Raw genomic sequence first — 24,308 nt, forward strand, 5'->3', positions numbered from 1 at the left:
GTGCTAAGTCAGAATTAACAGAATTTAATAACTTCTAAGTATCATTTTAATATATCTCTCATCTTGAGGTACTCATCAGTGGATCACAGTAACATAGCAAATGCTGGCATGAGCAGTTCTTAAAACAGCTAATTGCTGTGTCCTGCAGGAAAGACATCCCAGTGTCAGTGAAGGCTGTAGAGTGGGTGCAGCAGGGAGCAGAATGTTGTGGTAGAATTGGACACAATGGGAACATGCTGCCAAGGGCCAACTTCCTGGCTTTGCACAAAGACTTGTGACCCATTTTAGCAGAGATCTGTTTGGTTTTGATTTTAACTGGCAGTGCTAAAGTGGAAATAAAAAAAAAAAAAGAAAAGAAGGCTATAATGAAAGCCAAATATTCTAGTATAAATAAGTATAATCCTGTCCCAATCAACAGAGACTGGCTTAATTCAAAGGTAGACATCTACATGGATGTCAAGTAGTTCTCTCCTTACCTATAACTCATCTCTTGGAAGAAACAGCAATAGGATGTCACGTCACTGTTAACTAGAGTCTGAATGTGAAGACCCCACAGCTGCCTTTTATTTCCTTATATTTCTGTGCTGGACAGTGCAAGACAAGTTCATTCCAGGAAGGGCAGGGTGTGGGGAGGGTGGGGACTGCTAAAGTTTCCACCTATTTTTCTATTTAGCAGCTTGTCCTGCTCTCACCAGCACTGCAGTGCAGGGCCTGTTTTCCATGGCTTCTGACTTCCAACACAGGTAACCAACCATACATTTAAATTTCTTAATGCTTCTGCTCTACACTTGAACAATTTCTTCCCCTGGAATCACACTAGCACCAGTAAAGTTTTTCTAAGGAGATCCTGAAGCCTCAAAGCACCACTGTGAGTAGAAAAGGAAAATATTTTTATGCCCAGTTTACAGACAGGGAAGTAGGAATTCTTAAATTACTTCCTCAGCATCATTGTAAAACTAGGCTTACATGAAGAATGAGTTAGAATGAGAGCACAGAGGTTTTGTCTTCCAGCCCTGTATTTATTTCCATGTTTCTCTCTTTCAAAAGACTCTACATCATAATTAAATTAACAACAAATATGATTAAAGTAAGTGGTTCAGTTAAGGTTTTCTGGAACATTACATATAGAGACTGCTTTCAAGTAAGAGTCAGTTTTTCTTTCTTTTTCCTTTTTTTTTTCTGCAGTAAGCCTCCATTTCCTGCTTTCTTTGAAAAATTGTACTACGAATTATCAGGAGGCCACATATTCTAGCATTCAGCAAGAGCTGCCAAACCTGCAGTAAATATTCTTTTTAAAGTAACATCTTGCGTGTTTCACTTCACACATGGCCCCTGGAGCTTGTAGGTCATGCACAAATACAATGGTGGTCTTTCATGACCACAAGAGTTTCTAAATTGCTGTGTTTTGCATTCTCTCTATCTGTGTGACTTATTCTGGTCTTATAACTTTGCAAAGAATGACCCTGGCATATTCAGAATTTTGCGATTCACACCTCTTTTCCCTCAAATGTGAAATGAATTGGCTCACAGCTCTTTGCAGGATTGTGTGTAATTCAGTTTCGGGGGTTACTAATGTTCGTAGAGGTCTTTTACAAGCTAAATTATTCTATGATTCTGCATCCGCTCTAGGTCATACCCAGTGTCCATCTAGCGCAGTGACCTCCTGGTAGCAATGTCCATGCAAAGAACTATTGAAGAAAGTAAGAAAAGGGCAAATACACCAAGTCTCTGCAACCTCCCAGCTTCTAGGTCAAGTGAGTAATTGTATAATTTTCTGATGTGAGCTGCATTGCACCCAGAACCATAGGTATGGCAAAAGAAGATTATAAAGAAAGGATTGGGGGTAATTTTGATAAGTATAAACCACATGTTTTCAGCCCCTACTGTGTCAAAGCTGGACATGGAAATGATTGATTGGCTAAGAGTAAAAAATGGAATTCACAAAAGCTCAGGCCCTTCCTTTCCATGAGGTTTTGTGGCTACAGGGATTCATGGCTACAGGAATTGGAAGACCAGGATTACAAGAACTAAGAAAATCTGTGCAGATTAAGAACTACAGATTTTTACCCAATATTGATATATGCTTAAATCTTAATTTTTTTGTTCCCCCAGAAAGAGTAAATGAAGATTTCTAATTTTTTTTAACTTCAAGTTATTAATATCAGCAATGCATTTAAATTATAATTAAGTCACTGCAAACTCCTTTGGTTCAAGGATTTCTAGCACTCATTATTCTGAGTGCTTATAAGTATAAGCATTGGCTATCTACATTCTGCCTGAGCATTGAAAGGTCCCACACAGGCCACTGTTGATCCTGATGTCTTGTAGCTGTTTGTGGGACTTTTAAAGAAATGAATGGTGACATTTACAAATGAAAAAGCACATGGATCCCAGCAGATTAGTGCACCAGTCTCTTGCTTTGAGGTTTGGTATCAAAAGAACTGAAAAACTTTTTTAAAATGCAAGTGAAAACAAGTCTTACTTGGAACCTTAGAACACCAAAATTTGATCTATTGTTATGTCTTTTTTTCTTTAATATTTAGTGCTACATACACAGGAGAAGTTTGCACGGTGTTACTGCAAATTCAAACCCAGTTATCAGATCAAACTGTTTATCTACTCTGCAAGTGTGATAACAATAAGATCACGAAAATGCCATTGAGGGTTTTTCAAACCATGTTCTTGGTTTGCCACATAGTACTCTATAGATCCACAGTGGCCCTTTCCTGAGTTCAGTCAAGCAAAGAAATAGTCCACAGCACAGGATTCCTACAAGGCCTCTACTGACATCAAGAAGTATACTTCCTGAAGAAAAGGTTTATAAAAGCTATGCATTAAAGAGGTTCATAGCTGGTGAAACTCTAGATATCTAGTTTTAAACCAAATAACACAAAAAATACATTCCCCATGTAATGTTATCAAAAATCTGGCCACTGACTCCTCTACAAGTCTATCAGGAGATAAGACTATTGATCTAGTAATCTGATTTCTTTGTACTGTTTAATTTCCTTTACATCTCCCTACATAAAAGCAGGTATTTCAGAAGGGGAGCCCTTTATTTGAAAACTTTGAGTCAGGAAGAAATCATTGCTTCGTGGTTAAGGTACTATATTTTTTCAGCACTAGTACTGTCCAAAAGTATCCACTATTTTTTTTCTGAATTTGTTCAATACCAGTTTCTCTTAAGGTGACTCTACAAAGGCTTCTTTGGACCCAATTTTTCTCTCTACAAGAAATTCCTGGTTGGAATTACATTCTTTGTATGAATAGTTTCTGTGTGTTCTTACTCAAACCAGTCTCTGTCATCACTCTCTTTCATCACAACACAAATTGCTTTGTAGCATCATATCTGGATCTGTTCTTTCTGTAGGAAGCCAAAAGATAATGACAAAGGCTTATCAACATTGCTTAAAAACAAGAGGAATTCTCCTTGTTTCTTCCGTGTCTTTCTAACACAAGTGTCTTCTGAGTTGCTAAAGCTCCACATAATTTCTAAGATGGACACATTTACAATAAGTGAAAAATTATTCTTAGTGGCTTGAGTTTTAGATCCCCTCTTCCTTCCATGGACAATTGGAATAAGTGGTATGGACTGCAGTTTTCCTCTCTTTGTTTTGGAGGACACAGTGCTCACTTTTCAATCTTCAGTTTTTCACTCTTATTCAAAAGGGATGTGCAGCAGCCCTTAAATACAGAGCATAAACAGGTCCCTGGAGTCATCACAATGGTCAAAATTGTAGATGTACAGCCAAAGACCTACTAATGGTTTAATTCCTACTAAATGAGGAAAAGAGAATTTTGGAAGCCTAAACTTACAACTCACTTTCAATCAATCAATGTCCAATCTCTTTGAGAGCCAAAATTATAGAAAATCTTTTAAGTTTACATTTATTTTGTATGGTAGTTTGCTAGATAGATCAGACATTTCAATCCTTTTTAAATGTTCCACCCTAATCCTTTCATGTGTTGGCCAAACAAAGCCCCATGAAACAATTCTGAGTGTGCAAACTGATCAAAGAAGCTGATGCTGATTTTTTTTGTAAAAACAGTTTGTCTGTATGATGCCAAACTGGCTATAATTTCAGTGTAGCTTGAATAGGGTTCCTTGTTTAGGGAATAGAAATTGAGTTTTGTATTTGACCTTCAATGAATTCCAGGTGAATATTTTACAGTTTTGATGAATATTGAACATTTTTGCTAGCAGTAGTTCCTGAAAGGTATTAATTTATAACTCCATACCATGCTGGCTCTTTACAGTGTATCAGTTTTAGGAATGCCAGAATAGACCCAGCACGATCTTTGACATTTCTGATATATGATGTGGAATAATGGCATGTTGCTGAGTAATCTGATTGACAAACTGAAACAGTCAATCAGGTACACATATCTGTCTATATTTTTCTCTTTAGCATTGTCTTGACTTCAATCTGCCTCGATTTGTGGTGAAGGGATTCTGCATTGCAGCTTAAATAAACCTTGGTTAAAATCAAGTGAGTAAAATTTCATCATTAAAAGTGGAGGACTAGCTTGCTAAAACACAGGAAAAATGTACATAGATTTTAGGGAACTGTTTTGGTTCAAAACTCAAAAATAAAACCTGTGTATTGAAAATAAGTGATTTGATTTCAAAATTGCAGTGTTTTGCTTACTTAATTTAAACAAAATTTTGATAATAATAAACTTAGTAATATCGAGCAGTTTCAAACTGTGGTGAAACAAAATGTTCTGCATTGAGTTCACTCAAAGGAACTGAATTTGTTTTACAAAGTTATTCCTTGTAATTTTTTTTATGGTGATTCAAACCTAAATTGTCAGAAATTTTCAAAACAAATATTAAATAACCCCAAATATTCCCTCAGTTGTAACAGTGAAAAAATTTACCATGAACCAAAAAATACAGAGTTTTATGTCAGGTTGCTGCAAGAGAAATAGATTTCATGTACAATGCATAGTAGTGAGTGATGTTTGTGAGCAAGGAAACAATTGACTCACCAAGTACAACTGCTTAATGAGGCTTTTTAAAAAGACCGCTGTCATAATATTTATCTCATGAACTGGTTTTGTTTACAGATTATTTAAGAATAGCTTTTAGTATGTTTAAAGTTATTCACTGATGTATTTTTTGTTTAAAAGAATGATAGGGTTCCTCATAATACCGATTCCTAAAAAAGGGATTAGATCTATGAAATGGACTAGTGTGGAGTGTTTTAATATTGAATATGGGCCTTCTCTTTTATTACACATTTCCTCTGTGTATAGTATTCTATGTTGCAACAGTTACAACAACATTTCTACTTCTTGTTTTGAGGTCAAGAACAAGAGCACCTAAAACATAGATGATGAATCCCAGCACAATCATCCCCAACACCTCAGCCAGGTGCTTATATTCTTTAGACTGTCAATAGAGAGAAAGGATTATCTCAGGAAGCCAGGGAAGAATGTGTGGAAGTGTAGACAGGGTGCTGCTAAGAGTCACCAACAGCAAATGGCCAGGAGCATATCCCCACTGAGTGTCCCTGCAACTCACGACTCACTACTCAGTCCCTGCAACCCCTGCACCCTCTTCTGAGGTTAAATAACCTTCATAGCAACATCCCCACTGTGTAAAAGGGGATGTGACACCAGTGTCCACTTCTTTCATGGTAGCTTAACAACTACTAAAACTAGGAGACCTTTGGTATGCAGGCATGTTGATGTGTAACTTCAGCACTGTGGGCTGGCCTTCACCACCAGGCTGTTGAATATTTGGAAGAATCAGAATGAGCAGAATTACCTTCCACATTTCTTGTTGAGATTGATTACTCAGATATGCACAGACAAGGGTTGAAGCAAATGAGAATTTGGCAGGAGCAGGGGAGGGAATATTAGTTAGAGAACAGCTGAGAATCGGCAAGCATGGCATTCTGGTACCTGGAAGTTTGTACATCCAACACCCATTTGATAAAAGACAGATACTGTGGGAGGGAGAGAATATTCTTGTATCTGAGACTGTTGACTGAAAATCCTGGTCCTATGGAGCAAAGTTAACTCTTTGCAATGGTAAGAGAGAGATACAGGATGGAAGGATTCAAAGCCAAAATGAGGCTAGAGAGTGGAAATTAGAGAATAGACTAGGCTAGAAAAATTTAAGCTGTAAGGAAGATACAGTGACCATCTAGTCCAACTGCCTGGCCATTTCAGGAATGACTAGAAGTTAAAACATCTTATTAATTACATTGTCCAAATGCCTCTTAAACACTGGCAGGTTTGGGGCATCAATCACATCTCTAGGAACCCTGTTTCAGTGTTTGATCACCTTCTCGTTAAAGATGTCTCAACCCCAGGAGGAACAACTCAGCTCTCCATCTCCCCCTCCCCTCCTCAGGAAGCAGTTAGAGAGCACCTGGTCACTCCTCAGCCTCCTCTACTCCAAACCAGACAAGCCCAGAGCCCACAGCTGCTCCTCACAGGACATGACTTCCAGCCCTTTCACTGGCTTTGTTGCCCTCCTTGGGATGGATTCAAGGACCTTCACATCCTTCTTCAGTTGGTGGGTCTCAGCCCTGCACTCAGGGCTCCAAGGCTGAGAACAGTGGGATAACCCTCTTTTTCCCAGCTGGTCATGCTGGGAAACCCAGAATGGGGTTTGCCCCCAGAGCTGCCTGGGCTCACTGCTGGCTCCTGGAGAGCTGCTGCCAACCTGCACCCAGATCCCTGTCTGCAGGGCTGATCTCCAGCCACTGCTCTCCCAATTCATACTTGTGCCCATTGTTGCTGCATCCCCCATGCAGACTATGGCATTTGATCTTGTTAAATTTGATCCCATTAATCATTGCTCAGTGCTCCAACCACCCTATCACCCTCTTCAAGGGGGACCACCTCCCAGTTTAGGATTACCAGCCAGCTTGCTAGTGGTCCATTCAATTACCCCTTTGGGTTTTCTACTCCCTCTACTTGCACTGAAGAATGTATCCCTTTATTTTGCCTTAGCCTGTTGTGATCAGTGGAGTAATACTGATTTATATGCAGGAGAGGTATTGTTAACATTAACCATGTAATGGTTCATGTAATATCTGGGACAATTTATGAATCATTTACTAAATGAAAGTAGAGTACAGCTAGATTGACCTGGAACATATCTGTACCCTGCTATTTCAGGTAAATAAGTTTTGGGATCTAGTTTGCTGGACCTGTGACATCTTGGAGAAAAAACAGTGTCTTAATTTTAGCTTAACAGTGCCTTCTCTTTGGAAGAATCCTAAAGTTCCTCTGTACAAATGACTTCTCTTTCTTTCTGTACATTTGGCGAGGATTTAAAAACAGGAATTTTCTCCCTCCATTACAATTTTTCTGTAGCTACTTTGCACATAACGGTGTTTTGATCTGAGAAAACAAATATTTAAGAAGAGACATGAGAGGAACGTGACAGTGTGACTTCTTCTATTAACTTCTTTTGTGCTAGGAAACAGTTGCTTGTTCTCAAGATCTTCAAAACAAACAGAAAGACAATCCATTGAGAAAGGTTACATAATAAAATCCAGATCTCTCCCCTGCTTTCCCCAATATAAATGATACTGTTTTCTACAGAATAACAATCCAGATCTTAATATGGGAAAAAGAACCCCCAAAACAGGAAATGCATGCTTCACTTGCTCTGTTCAGGCACTTCAACAGACAAAGATGCTCAAAATCTGAACTGATGAGTTTCTTTGGCAGTGATTATCCCACAACAGCATTTCATTAAGTTGTGTGGGGGATTTCCTCTTTACTTCCGCTCCAGGCTTACTCACAGATCCCACAGATGCAGATCTCTCAAATGACAGCCTTTTTTTTCTCTTCCCAAACCTCCAAGAATTTAAAGATTCCTTTTAGAATAATAAATTTCCCTTTTATTGTGACTCAGATTTATTCAGCCCAATCCAGCCTGTGCAAACACACATGCAGCTTTAAATTAGCATTTGTGAACAAGCTGGGTTTCTTTGGCTGTTTGCTGAGACTTGGCAGTTCAATTCCTTGAGGAAAAAAGAAAGAGAGATTCACGTCTATTTATGGCTTGATTTTCAGACATGCTGAGTACCTCCTGTGGACTTTGAGAGCTGTTCCTCTGGAAATCAGGTCACTGATGTGATGCTGGAAGGAGAAAGCACAAGGAAAAAGAAGTACTCTGATTTTCAAACACAAGTGTTTGTACAGTTTAGGGAAGAGAATAAAATGAATAAATAAACCTGTTTTAAAATACCTTGTTTGGAACCATGACTGAGCTCCATATTTGAGACTGAATTCACAACTGAAAAATGCCTGTGTGCACAAAAGCACTGACAGTCAACCTATTTTGTAGCATAACCAGAGTATTTCTTGCTTCTCCCCCCAGCCAGCTTGCTAGTAAATCACTAAAAGCTTTACCAGCGCATGTTCAGCACTGGATGGAGAGGTTCTTGTTCTCCTACCTACCTCAGGTGCCTGTTACTGCCTCCAGCCAGAGGTTCCTGTCCTCTCAGCATGGTACAGAGCAGTTGCTCAGTGGAAACAATCACTAAGTTATTCAGTCTGAGTAGACCAGCTAATACATTTTTAAAAGTAGCTCTTTGACTAAAGTGCAGTAGGCAGTGCACATGTCACCTCTCAGCTGTGGGATCTGACCAGGGTGGTGTTCTTCACCAGAGGTAATATCTTGTCTTAGTTAGTTTTAAAAGGCTTTTTTTAACCCAGATTTTTTTCTCTGTGGCACCCAACATTAAAACACAGCAGCACAGAGAGTAGTTGTTATAAATCCAAACTACTAAAGGATTTTTAAAAAGGAATGTTTTTCAAAACTTGTGATAATCTGTTCATAAAGCAAACCTAAAATTTAGGCCCCATCTATACTACATGTAATTGCATTGCAACGATGCACTGGTCCATTTCTTATTATGCATTAAAAAAGTTGTATATACATTGCATACTTTTATTCCCTCACCATCTGATAAGGCAGTGTTAAAGGTGAGATTTCCAAAGGTATTTAATATCCAAAAGTGAGAATTTCTGTTTTTTAAGGACATTATAGTTTTAGGTAAGTTGTTTTGTCTAACAGACTTCAATTAAAAAATTAATAAACAAACCCAAACCAACCTATATTTTTGGGATATATAACTTCTTTTAGCTTTTCTATAATTGGAAGATATTAACAAAAGTGTGATGGTTTTATAAATTTTAAATGCAATTTAGTATAAACATATTCATGCAAAATAGGCCTAGTGATTTCTGTTCTTCATTAACTCTCAGATACTCCTCAGTGTCAACAAGAATCAAGCATTCAGACCTCTCCAATACCTCTAAATTCCTCAGTAAATACTTAAATTCTGTGGCTGCTTTTCTAGGTCACGTTCCCTTAAATGGAACAGGAACAATTGCTATCAAGGAAAAATACTGAAAAAAAAAAAGAGTAAGTTTGTTGGTTTGGATCTCCCTGCAGGACAGAACGAGGCTAATAATTTCATTGCCAATAGATGCCAATAGAATAAAACACCTTGCGAATTGTTTTTTACTGATTAAAGAAAAACCAACACCCACCCCCCAACAAACAAACAAAAAACAAACAAACAAAACAAACAAAAGAGTTTTTTTGCCAATTGTCTGCAAATATGCAATAATTAGGATTTGGAATAAAAGCCCAAGTGTGTAAAGCCGCTTCTGAGTGTCTGACCTGCATCCTAGTCCTGCCAGGTGGGTTTGAAACAAATTTCATGAAGTAAGGGATGAGTGGAAGAGTAACTCTTATATTTCTGTCACCTACCTATGGAAGATATAGCATCTTCCATAGCCTTTTCTTCTCTAATAAAAACAGTGTAGAGATGTCTTGTGGAAGTTGCTTGAAAAGCTCTTTAAACAACATTATAAGAATTAGAAAACCTGTTTATGACAAAAGAGGAGTGAGATAACGTTAGACAAACATTGCCACACTGAAAAGCAATTTATATTGCAAGATTCAATAATCCACCTGAAATGTTCGAAAGCAACAATTTTTAAAGCAGAAATTTCAGCAATTGCAATCTGAGCTGGATATACAATTTTAAAAAAGCAGTCTCTATGTATATAGGAAATTTAAAAGATTGTTATCCAAACCTGTTCTGTTTCTTTTGTGCAAGAGCATCCACAGTAGCTTGGAGTGCTCCCTGCCCAAAGAGCTCTCTTGCACTACACAGCTGTGCAGAGATCAGAGGAGGGCAATGGCAACAGGGATTTACTACGCATGATATCTTACAGGTGTAGCAGTCCAAACTAGAAGTCAAATAAAAGTAATTGAGGGAAAATGAGTATTGCTTATGTTTGAAAAGACACCAATATCTTGATCTTTAAGTAATAAATCAGATCTTTAGCTACTGATACATTTTAAACCGTAAGTTACTTACATCTGTTTATTGGCTAAAATAATTTTGAGCCAAACTCTGCATTTCTTCTGGCTTCTGTCATTGTTTCTTTCCAGGAAGACTCTTGGCTGACTGGGTGACTGATTGGTAAGAATGAAAATGCAAGATGCATGTAATGACAGGGTTAGGAGGGCTGGGTTTTCCTCCTGGTTTTACTCCCAGAGTCTATGTGATTTTGGACAACTCAGTGCAGCTTCCAGTGCTTTGTTTCTCTGGAAGATTAAATTCCAGATGTTTTTATTGAAACATTTCCAGGCATACAACACCTAGCAGTACTGAACTTCCAAGCAAACTCCACTATGTTATCCAGTTTCAGACAAAACTCCAGACAAAGCCAAAAACCTCTCTCAGCCTAGTCCATACTTTATAACTAGAGAACTCTTTGATTCCACTTTATTTCTCAATATTAAGCAAACAGTAATTCCTAGAAATGTTGTTCTCATATTGTATTACAATTATGGTCAAATAAAGAACATAATTCAAGCATGAAGATTGGAAGATGTCCTGAGATTATTTAAAACAACATCATGTCTCAATGTTTGAAAGTCTCTGTCCAGGCCTAAAAAAGATTGCTAAAATTATTATCTCTTTCCAAAAGGTCTAAAACTTTGTCACACTTCTTGAAATCTCTTCTGATCCTGAAATCATTTATTGTTGATGATGGCTTTTTATTATTAAATGTTGAAGACCTCAAGAAAGAACTCATGTCAGCTTCAAGAGGCTGGATGTTATCATACAGAAGGGAGGATTTTCCTTTTTATGGTATATGTTTTTAATATCTCTCCACCTCTCAGGACCTGTTTATGGCCTACTTGAAGCTTTTCTCTTCTTTCTTCAGCAGAGATGATGTCCTGCATCTTAATACTTGTGACTTTCTCTCACTGCTCTACTCATACTAACTCTCAAACATATTTATATATCTGCTCTTGAAAATTCAGATATACCAAAACCCCTGCATGAAATCAATCAATCCAAACATGATGTTGTACTTGCTTTCTTCAGGTGAGATCTGATTTTGTGCTGTTTCTTCTTCTTGTCCTTTCTCGTTGTAGAGGAGTTGGATTAGGTGATCTTTAAAGGTCCCTTCCAATCCAAATTATTCTATGATTCTGTAACTCTTGGGGAGTTAAAAATGGTAAAGTATTTTTCCAGGTGTAGTGGTTTGGTCAAAAATACTCATTACTTACTTATTTACCTTCTGTGAGATAAGAATTAGGAGAAAGCCAAGCAGGCACAAAACTTAAAAGAATATAAAGAAGTTTATTAACAGACCTAAAAGGAAGGAAAAAAAAATCATACTGCACCTTCAGAACACTTCTCCTCGCCCCCCCTTTCTCCCTTCTCCCACTGACAAAGTAAAAAAGACAACCCTTGAGATTTTCAGTCTGTTTACCACTTCCATAATAACCTTGTTCAGTTCATTTAGGGATAGGAGTCTCTCTTGCTCATGCTATGGAGACATCTCCACAAGAAACAGTTCTCTCATGCCTTCAATGTCACAGCGAGACAGCCGCCTGGGTTGGTTCTCTGCTCGTGTGTGAAAGTCCCTTCCCCCGACTTGCAGCTTTTCCCACAACTGCTTTCGAGGGTCCAGTCTTGAGCTACTAGGGTAGCATTTTAAGGTTGAGCTGTTCAAAACCAAAGGTTCTCTTCACCCATCTCTGGGAGCATCTTCATCTCTAGGAATAGAGGCCCTCCCCCTTCCCTGGGAGGAAAAAGGTCCTCATCATCTTCATCTCTAGGAGCGTCTCTGGGAATAGCTCTAGGAACAAAGGTCTTCTCCTTCCGATTGGAGCAACAGTCCTCATCACTTCCATCTCTCCTTGTTCAAACTTCTCATCAAATCACAGCTGCTTCAACATTTGCTTATTTTGGCACAGGTACTTTTGCTCACAAGTACAAGTTGAACGCTCCACCCCCATGCTTTCATGAAATTACAACGGGTACTCTGATACATCATAGTCCATCACCACCATAGCTTTACAACAGAATTTCAGCTTTAAGCATCTCCTCTTTCTCCTCCCTCAGGTTTTCAGCTCTTCACAGCACTAAAGGGTTAATCTCACCTGGCCTCACAGCTGGAATTTTGCTTATCGCTGTTGGTCACATGATCTTTGCCGGCAGTGGGGCAGTTTCAGCTGAATCTTTGGCCACACTGGGGGGAGGGGGGGTAGCTGGGCTGCACCGTCTGCATGTAACAGGGCTGTGGGGGGCCGCGGGTGGAACAGGGCCACACGACTCCAGGATGGCTGTGTCCCAGTCTGGCCTGGGCCAAGCAGGGCCCAGCCCAGGCCCGCTGGGCCTCACGGGCCCTGCCCTGTACCTGTCCCAGGGCTGGAAGCGAGAGAGAGCTTCCCGGGGTTTGTCCATTCTTAAATGTGGACCACAGAGGCGGTAAAAATTTTTAAGTGGCTTAAAAAATTGTCAATATTCGAACTAGCCAGTTGATAGGTTCTGTTAGGTCATAGAGGAAGCTGTAAGCACCTCTTTGCAAGAAAATCACTTTCGTAGCTATGCTAACCTATGACACCAGGCATAATATCTGTAGTTTGTAGACAAACCTTCAGCAAACAAGTCTGCCTCACCCTGAGCAGTGAAACAAGGTGTTAAACACCATAGTTTGAGCAGGTGCTCGAGGTATGATTAAAGAGTTCCTCCTGGATCCTTCCAGGGTGGTCCTCCTGAGTCAGCTCAGGAAAACCCCTTCACTACCCTGGATGGCCTCAGTGCCCAACCAAGCTTGCTTCTGCCTAGGTAGAGCACAGTTATCAGTCATGGCAAGTACTGCTCATCACTACAGATGTTTATGCTTTTTCTTCACACATTCTAGTCATTAGTGAAATAGTTAACCTTGTTGCTATTTGCATTGACATCACCAGACTTCACTTTAATGTTCACTGGAAAGCAGGGAGATAGTTCCAATTTATATTATTCTCTGAATACTCAGCAGATTTTTGTACCAATTACAATCTCTTCAGCTAGAGGTTTACTCTAAAAGACCCTGGGACAAAACAGTACTACTGACATAGCAAACCTAAGTAATTTGTGCGGGTTTAGACATAGGCAAGAAAATTGTGATTAAAAACAAAAATAAACAAATCCCAAAAATTTTAAATGCACCAAGATCTTAAAATAGGAGTGAGAGAAAGAAAGGAATTCTATGAATCCTAAAATTAGAGCAGGAAGTTGTGAAGATTTTTTTCTCTATTTTTTTTTGTAATTATAGATCCTAAAAACAGGTTCTGAGTTACTTTTCTGCTAGAAGGTAACAAACAGAACCATTTACTCATTAATTTGGTCTGGTTTTGCCATGTTTCTTACCAATTTTTCTGTGAAAACCCTTCCCCTTAATATCTCCCACGGTTTGAACTACTTATCCACAGGTGGTAAAATATTTGCTGGTTTGAGATATAGAGTGATATTGCCCACTCTCTCCACCCACATGTCTATGGGTTCTGAAAACCGGTCAGCCAAAAAGACAGGTTTGTTTGTATGTCTCCAGTCTCTTCACCCCTACAGCAGTCTACAAAAAAAGGAAGGGTGAACTGACCTTCTTTAAGTGAGCAGTGATGTAATGGTGCTTGTTAATAGAGTCTCAGGGGTATCACGATTGCAGGACTTTCCATTAGAGTTCCTTTTCTGGGCCTTCTCCAAGAAACAAATGCAACTGTAATCACCTCATGTGCTGCAATGGAAACAGCCCCAGAGTATCACTCCAGTGTTTCGAATAAGGGAAGCCTAGAAAATTAGCAAAATTATGCTGTGTGTTTTAATAGTGATTTCCTGCAGTACTTTCCTACATCTTTCACTGCCTTGCAAGAGTTCCTGATGTTTTTAAGAAAATACCGAGTTGTTGGAGAGGACAAGAAAAAAATGCACATAAAATTTTGCAAAATAAAAGAAGAGAAAAGCTAGAAATAACAGATTTTATGAGGTTCCACTACACTGTTCCAGTTTCCTGTTACTGCAGGCAATAAGAAATCATGTAATCCCCTTCACAAATAGAACAATCTCCACCCTCAATCTCCTTCAATTACTTTGTATGTATTTTGGAAAACTGTTCAAGAACCTCACTCCTGTGAATAGTGGAAACATTATTGTTACTAATTTGTCATTGTTCAAGACCAGATTTGTTTTTGTCTCTGTCAGTTTCAATTGATTTTCTACATTTTACTCAAACAGTTCATTGTCTTTGTGAAATCTCCTTTTTTTTTTTTTATTTTATTTTCACCTTTTAAGTGTTCTCATTCATGCTGTTTCCTGACTTCATGTCAGTGGCAAATTTTGCTAGTCTCTTACTATTGTATTTTTGTCATAGTATCTAATAAAAATACTAAGTAAGATGCATTTCAAAACAATTTCTAGAGGAACTCCCAATTTAACCCAGTTCATGGGTTTAGAGTCTTCAACTAGCTCCTTACTGGATTTAGGACTCATTTATTAATTTACATGTTTTCCAGTTTAATTTATGGCTTCCCATGTAACAATTCACAATGTTGAAAACCAAACAAATTTAATCTACCAAAGTTTCCTAATCTAAAAATCATTCCTCATTAAGAGATATGGAGCTATTCTGGCTCAGTCTGGGTTTGGTACATTCAAGTGACATCTCTTGCATGACTTTAAATATTTATTATAAAACACTGCATAGTTAAGATCAAACTAACTTTAAAAATATTCTCTTACTCATTTGATATTTTCTCACAAAGTTGTTCTCAGGAGAAGAACTTTAAAGAAGAAAAGTGGTGTTTGTCAGTGATGTTTAACAGCTGGCAATAGAATGGATAGAGGGCCTCATCCACAGTATGTGTAAGTCAGCTGGAATCTTTCCACTGACTTATCAATCTGCAGGTCAGTCTTACAGTAGTCTAGAAAATCACCACTTCTTTTTAAATTTTGTTATCAGCAAAACCACTGTGGCCCTGCTCCTAAGACAGACAAGGAATGCATATAGCTTTATAAGACAGAAGAGATTTTTTTTGCTGGCTATTTAGTAACTAATTTTCCCATCATTATTTCTAGCTAAAATTTTCAGTATTTTTAAGGAACACATTACGCTCATATGTTGATGAATTGTCTAGTCTGAAAAAATTTCCATCTTTAACTTTCAAGACTGTAATTTCAGAAAATATTGCTTCTGGACTTCATGTATAAATAAAGAACAAAACAAGTACTGTGGGATATATTCTTATGGAGCAGTCACAGCAATAACAGCACTTGTTAACAAAATATAGTTTTATATTATTAAAGAAACATTCAGTATCTAATGCAATCGTTTAGGGTCAGAAATTGAGTTATATCATTGATTAATAAAAACACTGTCACTTGCTCATATTTAGGGCATTTAGGTTCATCCATAAATAGTGTTTAGAACAGGAATGTTTCCTTCAAGGTTGAATTTTGTATTGCTCCCTTAAGCAGTTAACACATCGCATTAAAACAGTCCATAGTCAGAAATTCCCTGAATCCTCAGCCCAGTGAAACAGTGCATGTTTGAAATCATGTATAGTTCACCTCATCATTCTCATTACAGAACCAAGATATAATATAGGTCTTAACCTGCCAAGCTGAGAGGAGGTGAGTGGATGTCAGGCACCAGTTCTTCAGAAAAATACAAGCTCTTACTCCCTGGTGTGTTCATTACCCCTGTGTTCATTTCATCAGGGACAAAACTTTTGTTTTTCCAACTCCTCAGATTCTTAAAACAGCAATATGGGGACTTTTTCCCAGCTACTGGAAAGTTCACACTCTTGGAGAAGTACCCTGACATTAGTAAAATAGGTGAGACACATCTGAGCTTGGACAGCAGCAAACCCCAGGCAGAAAGTGCAATCCCTCTGTACTATAAATTGGCAAGTGTGGGTGCCACTTGATTTAACCCTCGTGTCTCTATTTTTTGTACCTTGGCATGATTTCCAGCAGGATTGCTGCTGGTCCATCTGCTAGCTCCCAGAATTCAACAATGAGGTCATTTAGGTCCTCCTCTCACAGTCTGCCAAGACTTCAGTGTCTAAGTTTACCTGGGATAAACTTTGCCTTCAAGCTACAATCTATTTTTTTAGAAGTTTAAATATTTCAGTGACCACTTTTAGGAAGTGCTGAATAGAACAAGGCAGATTTTTGTGGAATGAAGAGGCAAATGAAATGCAGATAATAGTTCTGAAGTCCTAGATGTTTCCACCTTTCTTCAGATCTGGCTATGGAGCAACAAATGAAGAGCCAGCTTTAATTTTCATTACACTAACCCCAATTTTTTATTTTTAACCAGGAGGGAAAGGGTCAAAAAAAGGGTTAAAGAACAAAGTCATCCATCTAGGGATGATATAATCATGCGTTGTAGTTTTGCATTTTTGACAGGCATTTCAGTAATTATGGGAATCAACAGGGATTTGCACTCCATATCCTATAAAACTAGGAGAAGAAGTAAATCCAAAGTAACAGAGATAGTGTTGTCATGATTAAGCCAGGGGAATATTCTGGTTTGGACTAAACAACGTTCAATAGAAAAATATACTTTTCTGTTGGATTGTCAATACCCTCTAAAATCCATTTTCTGTATAACTACACTCTCCCATACTGATTTATACATTGCTAGGTCATTTTTATCTAAAATGCAGGGAAAAAGTCCTCTGGAAAATACCAGCAGAGGAGTGATGGAAGAAAGGTTTTCTTTTGTACTTTGAGGCAGCATTTCTAAACTGCAAGGCCCTCAAGCTTGTTTGCAGAAATACAGCCCTCAGTCAAATAAAAATAAAGACTGTGTATAGGAAGAAATTTAGGAAAAGTTTAATGGATAAATCATAAGTCTGAAATCACATTTTAAATGTCTTTCCAGTGGACAATACTTCATGAGAGTTTGGTATTTCATGTTTGATCTCCATGTAACCATTGCTTTCACTTTTTTGCTAAATTTATATCTCTACCAGATCATGAGATAAAAAAGTGGAAATAATACCCTGTTTTTAAATTTGCCTGTAAGACTGGCTAGAAAGGATTATTAAAAAACAAAAACAAAGGCAAAACAAACAAACAAACAAACAAATAAAACAGAAAAAAAAAGAAAGAAAAAAGAAGGAAAAAAGAAGGAAAGTCATCTGGTATTGTGCTGTCAGATTCTTAATGCAAGTCAGCCAAACCTTTACAGCCTGACCACTTGAGCTCAGCCTGTTACTTATTGGAGTTATCTCTTTGATTTATTTGCTTCACAAGCTGAAAAGCTGTATGGATGAAATGCTGTGGTTCTGAGTAAAAGAAGAAAGGAATTCCACTGTGGAAGCGTCTGACACCCTTGAAGCTGTGTCTAAACTGATCTGTGTGATACTCCCCTTTATGGTTTGAACGTGAGCCCCACCACACCCAAATCCCTGCTTACCTTTCAGTCTATGAGACTTCAGGATCTTGATTGCATTCATCTGACTGTCAGAGACATCCTTTGGTATCCAGTCCTGCTCCCAAACACATCAAGCACCACTATGAGCACAATAAGCTTTTTTTTCAGTCCCACTATTCCCATTGTTCCAGGAAACTCACTCCTCTGGCAATTAGAAACTTGCAGCCAGTTTCCATCCTTGAGTCATGCATGGTGTAGGTTTTTCACTCATTCATCCTTACACCGACATATTTCTATAGTTTTAATAATCAATTCTCTTAATGGAATACACTCTGATACATTAAGAGGCAGAAATGACATCCCTTCTCAGCATTAATTTGGACTAACTAAGCAAGCCAACACTTCCAGACTCCTATTGCAAGTGAAACTCTCTCTTCCTCTCATTATTGGTTTCCATTAACATGTCCTATATTTCTGTAAAAAAGCCCCTTTGGATTTATACATGAGTCCAGGATTTCTGTCTCACTAAAATCCACTGTGTATTAACTCCAGTCAGGCTGGGTCCAAAAATATTAAGTCTTTCAGCAGGACACACTGAGCTCAGTTTTATATCTACTTGGTACAGCACTTCCCAGAAGTGTTACCTCTGAATATTGTACCTCTGGAGATGTCAGACTTACTGCTCAGGTATTAAATATGTGATGTGCATGAGTGCAGCAAGCCGGAAGAGATGCAAAACATTAAATTTAGTGCATACATATTTTTTCACTGCGTATAAGCCTATCTGGGAAATCTGGGGAGGAATAGAGCAGTTCTCTGTGCTGCAGTAGCATCCTTTACCTGTTTCCAAAGTGAATGAGCAGAGGTGACGGTGACTGAACACATGAACTATATGCACTATACTTGCAGCATCTCACCTAATTACAATTTTGATTTACCTTTTACTTGGTCAAATCTCAGTGTTGTCTCAGAGTCCTTCAGCTTGTCAATATAGATAAATATGGTACCTGAACTGCTTTTCTGTTTTAAATTGCCATTTGGTTCCAGTGTGACAAAATTCTCAGAAGATGAAAATTTGAGCTAATACCATGGTATATAAATGAAAAATAGGGCAGGTATTTTTCATGGTGTGGATGAAGATGAGACAAGTCACACTAGTTTTTCAAAGGTCTTGTTCATAATATCTCTATATTTATTGGCTGGATGATTTTACAGAAGTAAACTTTACCAGATCAAATAGAAAGAGACTTTTTTTGTATGGACACAGTGACTGCTTTAACTTTCAAAAGCACTCTGAAGGGGTCAACTCGTCTTCCTCTGGAAACATACTGAAGCAAGAAAAAACCTTTAGGAGTGTTGAATTTGAGACTCAGTAGATGAGAAAGGGTAGAAAGTTGGGCCACACAGGATACGACTCACACCCAGAAGTTTGTGTTCAAATGTGACACCTTTTGGTGAGTCAGCTACAAAAGTTTTGGTTTTAAAGGTTACTGATGCTATGATTTACTGCAAAAAAGCATTATTGGTAGTAGGCAGAGAGCACTTCTCTAGTAATGCCTCACTCCATTCAGCTACACTGTACTTAAGTCACTGTAGCCTTAAGCACTCTTGAATCATTTCAGTAAACGTGGTTTTAACATACATAAGGATTGGACAATAGCAAATCAGAGCCAGAGATGGAAAATAACCCGGGACTACTGGCCCTCAAGTCTGTGCACTAATTAATGCAAACATTTCCTTGCTTATCCAGCAGTTAGGATTGCAAGAGGTACAAAAAGAAAGTGGAGAGTTTGTGCGTGATATTTTACTAACCTGCATCTTGTAAACATTAGCTACAATTGGACTTTTGGTATAAATTCCAGATTTCAGTATAAATTCCAGAGCACTGTTCTCAGTCAGATACTTTTCTAATTCGTTGGTGTTTTTGGGGTTTCCTGGCTTTGTATTAAGGGAATTACATCTCACGGAGTTGAGTAACAAGGATTGAGAGCAGTTCCTTGGCTAAAGCAATGCTTACACAAAGGTTCTCAGTGCCAGTAAAGCTGCTTCAAGCCTGCCAGCTAACCAACAGCACTTTTCTTCTGCTTTTTTTTTCCCCCCCTTGGCTGTGAATGGTCATTTATTGGCTCCAATTCAGTCCTCCTGACAGGAAGTGTTTTCTTGAGCATAACAGAACATAGCCAGGATGTCTGAGCCTCTGCTGGGCTTTTCCGTAACAGTCTAAATCAGTGTTTGGAAACTGTTTCATTTGTAACTCCCTGTCTTCAAGGGGAGGTGCAAGGCTCTGTGGAGTAAATTTAAGACTCTCAAGAAGATGCCATCGTGATCTAACTGACAAACTCTTCAGAAGACCTCTGGGGTTGCAAGCTGAGAAGAGCTGGCCAAACCCAGGGTCTTATATGTGAACTTACATCAATCTAGAGCATTTTCAGTCCAAGGCTGGAGATAAGAGAAATATTTCCGGTGATAACTTTTTATTTAAAAGCCTGTCCTCCATTAATGGTGTTTCTGCAACATTAAAGCTTCTGCTTTGTCAATTTATTTACTAACACAGTGCTGAGTTCAGAAATCTCCAATTTTATCAAGCCTTTCATTTCTGAAAACACTCGTCACCTTCTGAGCTGTTGAATTTGTGAGAAGAAGAGTGGGAAAAAATGAGATACGATTCAAATTATAGTGAATGGAAAAGCCTTTCCTCTCTTAGATTATGTACCCGTGTGAGAAAAATTGAGGGAATTTTCCTGTTTTCTGCGTATGATCAGCTGTCACACAACCAGGGCAGCATCAGTTACTCACCACAAGCAAACCTTTCACTTCTGCACCCAGGTGGAAGTGTGAAATTTCTCTGTACGCACACACAGTTCTGCCTTTTTGTGGGTGAGACAATAGCCCTGGTGTTTTTCTAACGTTTTCTCCCACCAAAAGAGCAGATGAGTAGCAGGTGAGTTCTGTCATGGGGAAACAGGGTGGTGAGGACATCACTGTCTCAGAGAAGTCACAAGTTAGGAAAGGAGAGCACTTCATAGCCAGGAGTAAGAAGGGAAGAGTTGTTTCTTCTTCAGGCTGAAGATTTTCTGGGATCTCAATCATACATTCTAAGGTGATAAGATAATGCAGAAAAGTTGCAGGTGTTCCTGAAAACTAGAGAAAAGTCCTACAAAACAGGAGTATAAAGCTAGATTATTGTACAGACTGAGTTATTTTCAAGTGATCACTAATTATTTCTGTTCCTCTGTGTACAGATCTAGAAACCTAATTTAAGTCACTGATTTTTTATTGTGAAAACCTGGAACATTAGTAATTGTCTTTTTGAAAAGTAACTGTCCATTGCACTTCCATGTCAGGGTACAAGATTAATTATGTCTTCAGGAGCTGAGAAAATTAAATTTGTCTCAACTGACACTTCTTTTCCTTTCTTTTCTCAAGAAGTCAGAGGTTTGGCTTCCTTTCTGTAGAAAGTGACCCAGAAGGAAGTGGAAAGGTGTTTTCTGCTTTAGACATGTGACTTCCCAAACAAAGGAATCCATCTACACTGCATTACATATGCACATTATAGACAGAGCTTTTACTGACTTGTAGGGGATGTACTGGTCTGAAATCATTCAGTAATTAGTGAAAAAGAACAAAATGATCATACTTCCAACAAAAGACATATATCGAAACTCTCAAATAGTCACCAAAAAACAGTCAGGGAGATAATTTTTTTCTATCTTTACATGCACATTTCTTTTCTTTTACATCTACATCTACAGAGTTTTTAAGATATCCATTACATGAGTGGTAAAAGCTGCTGAGTGTGACAGGGTGCAATTTATCTGATTCTGGGCCAGCTAGAGCAAGCGTCTGCTTTGTCTGATACACATACAATCTTCTACTGGCTGCCAGTCAGCTTTCACCCACATGGTCATCCAACTCTCATTAAACATTAATGGATTTTATGGAAATTGAAATAATTTTTGTTTTTAGAACTTCACCTTGCCTCTTTTATTTATTGCACAGAACTTGTTCACACCAGGATCAGTATACACAGTTCTTTGCAAGGCCACATTTGCAAAACTAATCTCCACAGTGAACCCATACCAACCCTAAGAGAGTCAACCACAAGTTCTCAGAGATCCCTTTAGAAAAAATCAGGGCAAAAACATCCAGAGATCCACCTCCACAGGGAAATCCTGAAGAAAACAGGTATTTTTTCTTATAATGACTGCGAGGGTGCTCACCAACACAATGGGTATGATATAAAAGCCTGAGTAAGGAAGGTCTGCACGGGTGCAGTCTGTATATGCACCAAGTGGAGACATCCTCCTTTGAGTCCTGCGCACGTTGATGCTTTTACACATTTTCAGTGCCACTCAATATATTTGGCTGAACAAAGAGTGAGATTATTGCCATGTACAGTACTGACACAGTCTTCAGTTGTTCATGTGTAACGGCAAAATTTACAAGGATTTTTACTGTATGAAAACAAAATTGTAGGAATCAACCAAACCCTGCCTAATTGTTAGGAGCTAAGGGCAGAATTAGATGATCTCTAGATGCCTTTATGCTGCCCACTGATATTTATCTAGTTCAATGCTGCTTATAGAGAAATCTAAGCCTTCTGGAATTGCTTCCAAAGTGATGAGGACTGATGAACAGAAAAGCTATTCAGGAAATAGGTCCTTCTTGTGTGGAAGGAGGCATAAAAGGAGTGGGGGAGACTGTGATGGTCAGCAGAGGAAGTGAAGTGTAACGTGCCTTCTCTGAGGGTCATTGTAAGTCTTAGAACTGGGATAGGGGTTCTGTGAGTGCAGAGAGGAGGAAGAAGAGATAATGAAAGTGTTCATGCACAGAATGAACATTTTTGCTGAAATGAAGATTGAAAAATCTGGTAACCAAAAAGTAGAAACTCCTTTTCTTCTTTTTTTTTTTTTTTTTTCTTTCTTTTATCTCTGCTCAGTGTCTCTGTGAAAAACTTGTGAGGCAGAGATTTTTTAAGTTATTTTTGTGGGAGGGAGCAGGAAGGAAATCGAGAGGGATTTATGTATAGTACTTTGTTGCTGTCAGAAGCAATAGGATGTTTTGTTATTTAAGTGCTGTTGGCCAGAGAAGAAAAATGAAACCCTAATCTCAGAAGAAGATAAATCATTACCTATTTCAATACCATTGCTTTTTTGGATTTTCCTGGGGTCCAGTTATTTTTTTGTTTCTGTGGACAGGGAATCCTGAGTAACTCAGTATCACAGAAAGTGGATTTCCATCTCTCAGAGTAAACATAAGCAAAGATCACACCCTGGCAGAATGGCAGGTCTGTGCTAAGACTGCTTGTCGCCAGAAGACCATCTTGCTTTAATCAGTGGATATTTTCCTTGCTACTGACTGGAGAGTGAAAGTGAAATATAAGTATTATAAATTACCTGAGCTGATGAAGGATTAGAATTATTCACTCAGCCAACCAAACCTGTCCTTCTCCTCTAAACACCAAATTCCAAATAAGGGCTTCACTCTAAAAACATTAATTTAGTGTCTCACAAAAATAGACTTGGTCCTTGCTGGGTGCTCCTAGTCCCCCAATGGACAGACACCAGTGGTAGTGGTAAAAAGTTCTCTTCCATATCATGTACATTGTTATTGTAAATGAATCCAGGTTGTTGTAAGCTCCTCTCAGCCTAAACTTGTTTATAATCTCACAAAAGTAGCTTATCCTTACAACATACCATGCAGTGGTAGATATGGTTATCCTTTGGTCAGTAACACAGTGAAGTAAAACAGTATTATGGCATGGGGATGGTAAAAACTTCTAGCAAATGATCAGAAACTTTAGCACATCCATTCCCTTTTTCTCCCCCTTTTCCCAATATAATATTTTTCCTTAAAAGATACATCTCCCCTGCTCAGTGAATCCTAGAACCTTCTCCTTTCATCATACAAGGAATTGTTTCTCACAAAAGACCTTTTCTTCACCCTAAAATTCGCAAGGTTTGTGAGGGGGAGAGAGAAAATTTTTATTTGTAAGAAATAATTTGTTTTTCTTCTATGAATGACAATGAAGTGTTGAGGTTTGGGGTGGGAATTAACAAGACATTTTTTCCCAGCACCAGTTCCATTGTCAACATCACCCAGTGCTGAAGCTGATTGTAGAAGTGGATGGAATTTCTGATGCATTTTCAACCTACTCCATCAATAAAGTTTCAGCCAATTCTTTCCCCTAACTTTCCAGCCACCTATAACAGCCTCACAGCTTCTGTAAATTTGTGTTTTAACCATACTGGGTGGAGGAAGCAACTGCATTAGGTTTTCCTGTTCTAAGCAGGTTTGAAACCAGTTAGTTTGTAAAGCAAAGAAACCACAATTGTAAAACCAAAACCATATTTAATTGGAAAACAAGCAGTAGTTATGGGTCAATTCCAAGAATGTTTTCACTTTGTGTTACCTGACTGTTGTACAGCATTGGGTCAGTTATACTTAGGTTTCCAGAGAATAAGAGTTGTCTGCTTTCATCTATAACCAATAGTAAATTTCAAATGAAAGAAAAAACAGATAACAGCTCAAAATTGAAACACAACACGTCAATAGTAGCTAAATATTCATTGATAAAATATAGTGACTATCAG

The 24,308-nt window shown here is 38.4% G+C and overlaps 2 long non-coding RNA genes across 2 annotated transcripts in view; both read left to right on the forward strand.

Moving 5' to 3' along the window:
- LOC125317388 overlaps nucleotides 1-24,308 on the forward strand; it is a 220,398-nt gene that overhangs the window by 103,531 nt on the left and 92,559 nt on the right. The window lies entirely within an intron of this gene.
- LOC125317389 lies at nucleotides 646-8,223 on the forward strand. The gene is made up of 3 exons (XR_007200048.1): nucleotides 646-743; nucleotides 1,630-1,754; nucleotides 8,044-8,223. It is a non-coding gene; the product is annotated as an uncharacterized LOC125317389 (long non-coding RNA).

The sequence above is a fragment of the Corvus hawaiiensis genome, chromosome 26 (genome assembly GCF_020740725.1).
Source record: "Corvus hawaiiensis isolate bCorHaw1 chromosome 26, bCorHaw1.pri.cur, whole genome shotgun sequence".
Lineage (NCBI taxonomy): Eukaryota > Metazoa > Chordata > Aves > Passeriformes > Corvidae > Corvus > Corvus hawaiiensis.